A 9,050-nucleotide genomic window follows, 5' to 3' on the forward strand; every position below is an offset into this window, starting at 1 on the left:
AGTTGAAGGAACAGAAATGATATAGATCCAGTGGTCATGTGTGAAATTCTCAAAATATAGTTTAAAGTAACAACAAAAATAGCAGCTCTATGAACTTGAAGATCATAATAGGGTTAAAATGAACAAAATGTGAGCAAACCAAATTCAACAACATGTTTAAAAAATTATACTCTATGATACGTTTGGTTTCATTCTAAAGAAACATGGGTGTTTCAACATGTCAAAACTAATAGATGTAATAAAGCTGTGGTAGTTAGTGTTCCTTTTCAACTTGACAGTTTCTCCTCCCTTCTCTCCTCCTGTTCCCTCCCCTCACCTCCACTCTGCCCACCCCCCCCCCCATATTCCTCCTCCATTCAGAAAGGGGCAGGATTCCCATGGAAGTCAGCAAACCAAGGCATATCAAGTTTAAGCAGGGCCAAGCTCCTCCCCATTGCATCAAGGCTGGGTGAGGCATCTGGGCGTGGAAAGTAGGTTCTCAAAACCCAGTTCAAATGCCAGGGACAAGTCCTGATCCCACTGCTAGGAGCCTGTAGATTTTTGTTTTTTGTTTCTTTTTCTTGTGCAAATATTCTAATCCAGATTGCTGCCTGTGTTTTGATTGTTTTGTTTTAAATGGAGACTTTCTATATATCTCAGGCTGACCATGGACTCAAACAATTCTATTCCTCTTCTTGAGTGACAGAACTCATGTATATGTTATTATCACACCTGGTCAAAGCCCTGCTTCTTTTATAGGGTAATTAACAATTTTATTTACTCCTTCTTACAATATTTACCATTTGTAGTGGAAACCCTGATGTTTATTCTTTTCATGTTTTGTGTCAGTTTATTTTACATATTGTATTGCTATTACTTTACTTTAGTTTGGCCTCTTTCATACTCTCCCCCATGTGATATTTACTTTTTATCTACTTTTTTCCTTTACTATCATTAAAAATTAAATACAAAAATGTGGTTTCCATCCAAATTCCAGGTTATTTTAAGTTTTTATAGGTTCTTATTTTGTATATTATTTTGTTTTTATGTGTTTTGTTGCAATTATTTTATTTTTCATTTTTAATCTCTTTCAATCTCTTTCTCTCTGTGTGTGTTTATGTGTGTATCCAAACCGACTGTGAGCCACTAAACATAATGCTGTGAACCTTTGCAAGAGCAGCAAGGTCTTAATCATTTAGACATCTCAAATTTTCAAAATTTACAAAAGACTTAACAATGTTGTCATTTTGCCCGTGTGGTTTCTTGAGTCAAAAAAAAAAATCCTGTAATAAGCAAATTCTTCATTCTATTTTCTTCTTCAGGATTCAGCAAATTCCTGGGTTGCTATGAATCATGTAATTCACAAAGCCATTCTATGTCTTGACTCTTAGTATAAACCACAATACGTTCTTTTACCAGGTAAATGGTAGGCATGTTCATGAACCAGTCACTACAACAATGACACACCGTGGAAATTTAGGAGTGATGGAAAATAATTCTCTCATACAGTATATGCAAGCAATGTTTCACCTCCCTCCACTCCTCCCAGTCTCCCCCACCTTCATATGTCCCAAGATTCCCTTCCCCTAGTTTTGTCTTTCAGTAAAGGGCAAACCTCTAAGAGAGCACTGTTTTTACCACTGCACTTCCTTTCAGCTGCTTGAGTCCATCTTTCGTCTGTCTCTACAGCACACTAAGTGTTTTCAACAGACTTGGAGCCCATATAGAAGATAGTATAGAAAGCTACATCAATAAGTGTTTTGTACAGCTTACTTAGGTTATAATTACAAGGACTTCTGTGTGCCTCTTTCACAAGCTTTCTTCTGATGTAATTTCAGAGGTTCAGAAGTTTTCAATTTCCTTTAATTGTCTTCTAAAATGTTCATCCTTTTTAATTTAAATGTAAAGGTTTTTTTGGCCCAATAAGCCTCTCCACCAACACAATAATCAAAATCAGACCAAATTAAATTGAATTAGAAAAAGCCCAGGTTTAATAGATGCCATTGCTCCTGGGAGGTTCTCTGGGAAAACACAGAGAGGGGGAGGAAAAACTGGAGAGACCATGTGTTTGTTATCTGGTGGATTTAATTACCCTGTGGGAGTGGTCTTGACCCTCTCTGGGGAGAGGTCACCATTTGGGGGGCTTCTCAGAGGTGGAGTTTGGACTGAGACAACTCCCAGGAGACGGGGCTTGAAATGGAACTTTCTACTCAAACATTCCAAAATGAATGTCAGGGGCTGGGGTGATGTTTCCAACCAAACACTAAAGCCATAGCCTTTTGCTATGATACCAAGATGTTAATTTGTTCCAGCTGTCTTCCAGATACCTGCAGATTTATTCCAGTATTAGAAAAATTGATATAACTTTCAATTGCTTTTCACAAACACCACTTCTAAGGGGTTTGTGCATTTATGTCTGAATAAACAACCATGTCACCCAGACTCATTTCCAGCAAAAATGAAAGCTATAAACAGGGAATAGCAAAATAAGAGATGGTACACATTAAAAAAAAATGGAACTGGGTCTGCTTTTTTTCCAGTTCCTTCTTGATGAAACTTCAGAGAAAATGTGTAATGACACTGCGTTTATGTACATGTGCTTAAGGCATTACCCTTACCCACAGGTCACCTATTGTTGAAGCAACCTTAGATCTTGTTCCGACAACACACAAGCATCTTTCTACCCCTGCACTTGATCCCCACATATACACATCTCCAAGATAAATTGTCAATTTGAACAAGTGTTTATAGCTCAGCAGTTGCATTTCTACAAATATTAAAAATAAGAACCTGAGAAATGACCACTTCACTAGATTGATTTGGGAATATATGCTCCTAATTTGTGAAATGCCCATGGCCGAGTACTGAGTGGGATGCATGCTCTTGCACTGAGCAAAGATCTTCTCTAACTGCAGATGTCAAGGAGTCAGTGTTCCCTTTGTTCTCTAGAATGAGTCATGAGCTCACAGTTTCTCCCCATTTTACTACATGAAATGGGTAGACTTTATGTTTCTTATTATAAAACTTGCTATAATAAATTATAATAAAATATAATAAAAATATTATCTCTACCTCAGGCTCTGACTCAGAAAGAACACACCATATCTACTGATCACAAGATAAATGTCAGGACGGGCTTGTACAAAATTAACTGCCAAGGTGAAGGAAATACCATAGAGGCTTTGGAAAGGACACTTTGTGCCTCTCATCAAGAACAAATATTGTTTGAAGTTCTGGCCAATGCAAATCATGACATGATATACCTGACTACAGTCTTGATGACCTTGAGAAAATATTGTGCTCACAAGCATCAATTAGAGCCAGTATATTTCAGTAGCAGTACGCATAGGCTTAAGAGACCAGAGTTAGTCAACCCAATAAGACTATATCTCATTTTATCCTTTATAAGAATTCTTGAACTTAGTAATGAGTGATTTGGTTTCCCATTAAAGTTAACTAGGAATCTCATGGTGTACTACCTGCTGTGCTTTTTCTTAGGATATCTTTCAAGTCTTAAATCCACTTTAGATAACCACCCAAAACCAGAAGAATGGAGACTGCAAATAAGCACAACAAACTAGTTTTTCCTCCTTCCAGTCAAATGATATAAATGGCCAGAGTCAGCAAAGAATCTTTGAGCTATCATTGCCTCAGTACATCTGGCAAGCAGGGAAGGTCATAGCTGGAAGGTCTTGTGACTGTGTCCCAGTTCTACCACCGGAAGTCTTGCCTAGTTGAGCAGGTTGGATTGTTCAGGCTCTGCTCCATATCTCCATTAATAGAAGTTCTTACTAGGGTCACCTTCACATGTTCCAGGAAGTTTCTACTGCCCTAGTTTTCCACATTGCCTCCCAAATACCCCAAACTTCCAGTCTATCTCTTTTTATACAGTCTTCTTTCTTCCCTTGCTCTCCTACCTGATTTATCTCACTTGCTCATTTAGGGTTTCCCCAAGAGATTATGTATTGTTTGTTGCTACTGTGAAGGGTGTTAATTCCCTGAATTCATTCACAACTCACCTGTCATTTGTATATAAAATATTGATATTGATTTTGATATTGATCTTTTAAAAGTTAATTTTGTGTCCAGGCACTTTGTTGAAGGTGTTTATCAGATGTTGGAGTTCCCTGTCTGAATTTTTGGAGTTAATTATTTATACTGCCATGTCATCTATAAATAATGGTACTTTGACTTCACCATTTTCAATCTGTATCTGCTTTATCATCTTTAGTAGTCCTATTGCTCTAGCTAGTACTTCTAGTATTGAAGATATGGAGAACATGGACAGTCTTTTCTTGCTGTTGATATTAATGGAACTGCTTTATGTTTCTCTCCATTTCATGTGATGTAGACTATAGACTTGCTCTTAATTGCCTTTATATCTGAGATGAAGATCATGGTAGTTGACCTTTTTTTATATGTTCTTGGATATAGTTTGTTACTATGTTATTGAGTACTTTTATATCTATATTCTTAAGGGAAATTGGTTGATAATTCTCTTTCTTTGCTGAATCTTTGTATGGTTTAGGTATCAGGTGACAATGTCCTTATGAAATAAAATTTTCAGTGTTCCTTCTGCTTCTATTATTCTATTGTAGAATAATTTGAAGATTGTTGGTATTAACTCTTCTTTGGAAATTTAGTGGAACTCTTTACTAAAATCATCTGATTCTGTGCTTCTCTTTCTTTGGTTGGGAGACTTAAAATGATTGCCTCTTTATCCTTAGGAATGATAGGTTTATTTAAGTTGTTTATCTGATTTGATTTAGCTTTGGTTGGTGATATCAATAAATGATATTATTCCTTCTTTTAGACTTCTCCAACTCTTTGGAATACAGGTTATAAGCATGGCATGATGATTCCTTGGATTTCTTTAGTGTGTATTGTTATGCCCCACTATGTTTTCCTGATTTTGTTAATTCCAATGTTCATTCCCAATCTTTTAGTTGGTTTGGATAAGACTTAATTAATCTTGTTGAACTGCTAAAAAAAAAAAAAACAACTCCTTGTTTTATTCTTTGTGTTCTCTTTGTTTCTTTTGTGTTGATTTTAGTCCTCAGTTTGCTTATTTTCTGCTGCCTCCTCCTCTTGGATGTTGGATGTGCTTGCATCTTTATTCTTTTCTCTAGAGCTTTCATGTATGCAGTTGTTAGTTTAATATTCCCCCAAAGTTTTGTAGGCGCTAGTGATATAAATTTTCCTCTTAGTACTGCCATCATTCTGATCTATCAGTTTGGATACATTTACATTCATTTTCTTTAAATTCTAGGAATCATTTTTCTTTCTTATATTTATCCTGACCTAATAGTAATTTAGTAGAGAGTTCTTCAGTTTACTTTGCTCTGTAGCCTTTCTGCTGTTTCTGCTGTTCTTGAAATCAAGCTTTAATTCATTGTGTTCTAATAGCATACTGGAGGTTATTTCAGTTTTCTTATTTCTGTTGAGACTAGGATTTTGACTGACCCTGTTTGAGAAAGTTCCTTAAGATGCTCAGAAGAAGGTGTATTTCCTTTGTACTTGGATGGAATGATATGCAGATATCTATTAGGTCCATTTGGTGTGTAATATCTGTTACGTCCATTATTTCTCTATGTGGTTTTTGTCTGGATGCCTGTCCATTGATTGGAGTGGGTTGCTGAGGTCTCCTTCCATATGTGTGAGTTCATTGCATTATCTAAGTTTTAGTAAATGGGTTTCTTTGTGTTTTGGTACAGGTATTAAGAATTGAAAAGTCGGACTGAAGAGATCACTCAGCCATTAAAAACTAGGCTCACAACCAAAAACATAAGAATTGAAAAGTCTACTGGGTGGAATTTTCCATTGATGACTATGAAGTGTCCATACATTTTCCCTTGGATTAGTTTGTGTTTGAAGTCTATTTTGTTTATATTAAAATGGCTAGACCAGTTTGCCTTTTAGGTCCATTTCCTTGGAAAATCTTTTTTCAAAACATTTACTCTGAGGTAACTTCTATTTTTGATTTAGAAGTGTATTTCTTTTGTGCAAAAGTGTGATGGGGTCTGCTTTTGTATACATCCTGTTAGTCTTTATAGTGCTTTTTAGAATTAAGAGAATGTATACTGAAAGATATTAGTGAAAGAAATTGATAATTCCTCTTATTTTATTGTTATTATTTTTTGTTGGTGGTAGTGGTGCTGGTTTGTGTATCCCTTTCTTTTGATTTTCATGCTCTTAGATTATTTATTTCCAGTGTTTTGTGGGCCTAGTTAACCTCCCTGTATTAGATAGTTCCTTCTAGTATTCTCTGTAGGAACAGATTTGTCTAGAGATATGGTTTAAATTTGACATTGTCATAAAATACCATGTTTTCTACATCAATGGTGATTGAAAGTTTTCCTGGATGTTATAGTCTAGGCTGGTACCTGTGGTCTCTTAGAGTTTTAAGACAGTTATCCAGGCTGTTCTGTCTTTAGAGTGTTCATTATGAAATCCTGTGTAATGATATGTTTGATTTTATTAGTGTGACCTGTAGTTGAGCAGAGGTTTTCTAGCAGAAGTTGGGGACTGGACTTCTGATGGTTGGTGTGGTCCCTGGTCAAGCAGGGCATCTCCTCTGGAGTTAGGGGTTGGGAAATGGTGAGAAGGAAAAATGGGGGGTGGGGTGGGGACTGGTGATAGATTGGGAGGCCTGAACTGAGAGAGTAAGGGTTATCCCCTGATAGGAGGCATTCCTGGAGTTCTAGAAGTCAGAATGTGTTGCTCTCTTTTCTGGACTACCAGCCCCCAAATCATGACATGCAGACTTACTAAGAATTATAAATGCTTGGCCTTAGTTTAGGCTTATTTCTAGATAGCTTTTTAAACTTATTTTATCCTGTTTCACTCCAATTAAGTTTTGCCTCGAGACTTTTTACCTATCTTCCATTCTGTATATCTGACTTTATAGGTTCTTCGGTGCCTGGTTGACTGGACCCCAGCTGGCTAGCCCTAGCATGCTGGCCCCCTTTCCTTTCTGGCTGCCAGTGCTGCCTATCCCTCCTCTGTCTAACTCTTAGCAGTTCCACTTATTATTAGACCAACCAGGTACCTTAGGCAGGAAAGAAGAAATAAAAACACAACTTTGCATACTAAAACAAATGCAACACAAACAAAATCATCTCACATTTGCTCAACTATTCAAATGAAGCATAAACAAAAGCAACACATTTTTACATAGCTAAGTAATATTCTGCAACACAAATGAATGTGAGACATCTTGACATAGTTAACAAATATTCTATTCCAAAACAAGTGTGGCCTATATCTTAGAGAAGGGTCTCTAACTGAATGTGGGCTGGGACAAGGCAATGAAGAAGGTAAGAAAGAATAGTAGTAGGGTAGGCAAACACTGAGAGTCTGGGAGTGGTCCCTGAGGCTGGGCGACCTACCTGGAGTTCTGGTGGCCTGTTTGACCTCTGGTGCAGCCAAGTTCTTCCACATGAGTTGAGGGTCAGTGTGTGGCAAAAAGAAAGTAAGGAGAAACTAAGGTAGAACATCAGGGTAGCTTGATTGGAGGTGTTATGGAAGTATAAACTAAAACCATAGGAGACCTATTCAGTGGAAAAAATACAAAATTTCCCTCTTCTTGCAAAAAATGTATATGCCCAAGTAAAGGAGACATTTGGAACACCAACCAAATATAATCAGTTATGATGTGGGATTCCCTTTTGTGTGCTATGAATATACTTATTACCATTGGTTATTAAAGAAGCTGTCAGTCAGTGGCCTAGTAGAGTAAACCTAGGTGGAAAATCTGAACAGAGATATAGAGAGAAAGTAGGTGGAGTTAGGGAGATGCCATATAGCTGCCAAAGGAGAGCCACTGGGAAAATTTCTTGTAAACCACAGTCCCGTGATGATACACAGATTAACAGAAATGGGTTAATTTAAGATATAAGAGTTATCCAGGAATATTCCCAAGCTATTGGTCAAGCAGTGTTATAATTAATATAGTTTCTGTGTGGTTATTCAGATTTGAGCAGCTGGGAAACAAAAGAGCAATCTCTGCCAACACAGTAACATACCGATTCAAGGTGCATTACAGTTAAAATCCTAAAAGAACTGAAGGAACAAAGACTATTGACCAGTTCAAGTCACCTTTACTTATAAAGCAAACCAATCAGAATGCCAGCAGATATCTGAATAGAAACTCAGAGTCAGAAGACCATTGAATGAAGCAATATTAATCAATATTACCATAACCTGGGAAGTGATCTTTCTGAATTAAAGGAGAAATGGAAGAGTTATCAAGCTAAACATATATTCAATGATTTCAGGATCAGTTACACAGCATCTAAAAACAATTTAAGAATCCTTAGAAGGAAAAAGAAACATAACAAAACCTGTGGTATATTGCCAAGGAACAGCCTCAGCAGAGAAGTGCGCCTGTCCTGAATCTGGGATGTCTGGAAGGCGATGTCAGTACACGAACACAGGATTCTGATGCAAGTTGACAGGTTATCAGCTGCAGGGCAGGTTCTTCTCTCTCTCTCTTTCTCTTTATCCCTTCCTTTCTGACCTGAGCTTCAAACCTCGGGCTTTTATTGTGAATTTTCAACAAGGAAAATGATTCTTTCTTCTTGCCACAGGTTAATCATTACATGGGCAAAGCAGTTCACAAAAAGTACAAGGACTCTTTGAAATCAGAACATCATCATTTATCATCACATTTCCCCAGTTCCCAAGCCCCATGCCAGCCACTATATTCTTAATTCTTGCCTGAGTTAATCATAAAACAACTTCTGAGGCTTTCGCCACAGAAGCTAACTACTTGGGGTTTCAAGAAGCATAGTTCAATGGATTTTACTCCATTGTTGTACCTTTTCCATTGTTGGTCCTCACAATTCCAATACATATCATTTTGATTTACAAAGTTGTAGGCAGTCAGCCCTAAAGCCCTAGGTTCTTCAGAAACTTTATTCATCATAGCCACGTTTCTTTATTTTTCAGTATAATTCTTTTTGCCAAGTTTCATAATCAGGCAAAAAACAATTTCTGAGTTTTTCCCAAATTTCTTCAATTCTTTCATTAGTCAGCTTTTTCCCATGACCTGCTGTCCAGCTTTAATGCCT

The 9,050-nt window shown here is 37.1% G+C and overlaps 1 protein-coding gene across 2 annotated transcripts in view; it reads right to left on the reverse strand.

Moving 5' to 3' along the window:
• The window catches only part of LOC121450883 (cysteine-rich secretory protein 1-like), a 45,719-nt gene extending 37,224 nt beyond the window's left edge, over positions 1-8,495 (reverse strand). For both annotated transcript variants that reach the window (XM_041656240.1, XM_041656239.1), the window contains exon 1: positions 8,322-8,495. The gene's annotated coding sequence lies outside the window, so the exon portion shown is untranslated. The remainder of the gene's footprint in view (positions 1-8,321) is intronic.
• Between the last annotated feature and the right edge of the window lie 555 nt (positions 8,496-9,050).

Source organism: Microtus oregoni, unplaced genomic scaffold (genome assembly GCF_018167655.1).
Source record: "Microtus oregoni isolate MIOR12 unplaced genomic scaffold, Mior012 000007F_ref0000211, whole genome shotgun sequence".
Classification (NCBI taxonomy): Eukaryota; Metazoa; Chordata; class Mammalia; order Rodentia; family Cricetidae; genus Microtus; species Microtus oregoni.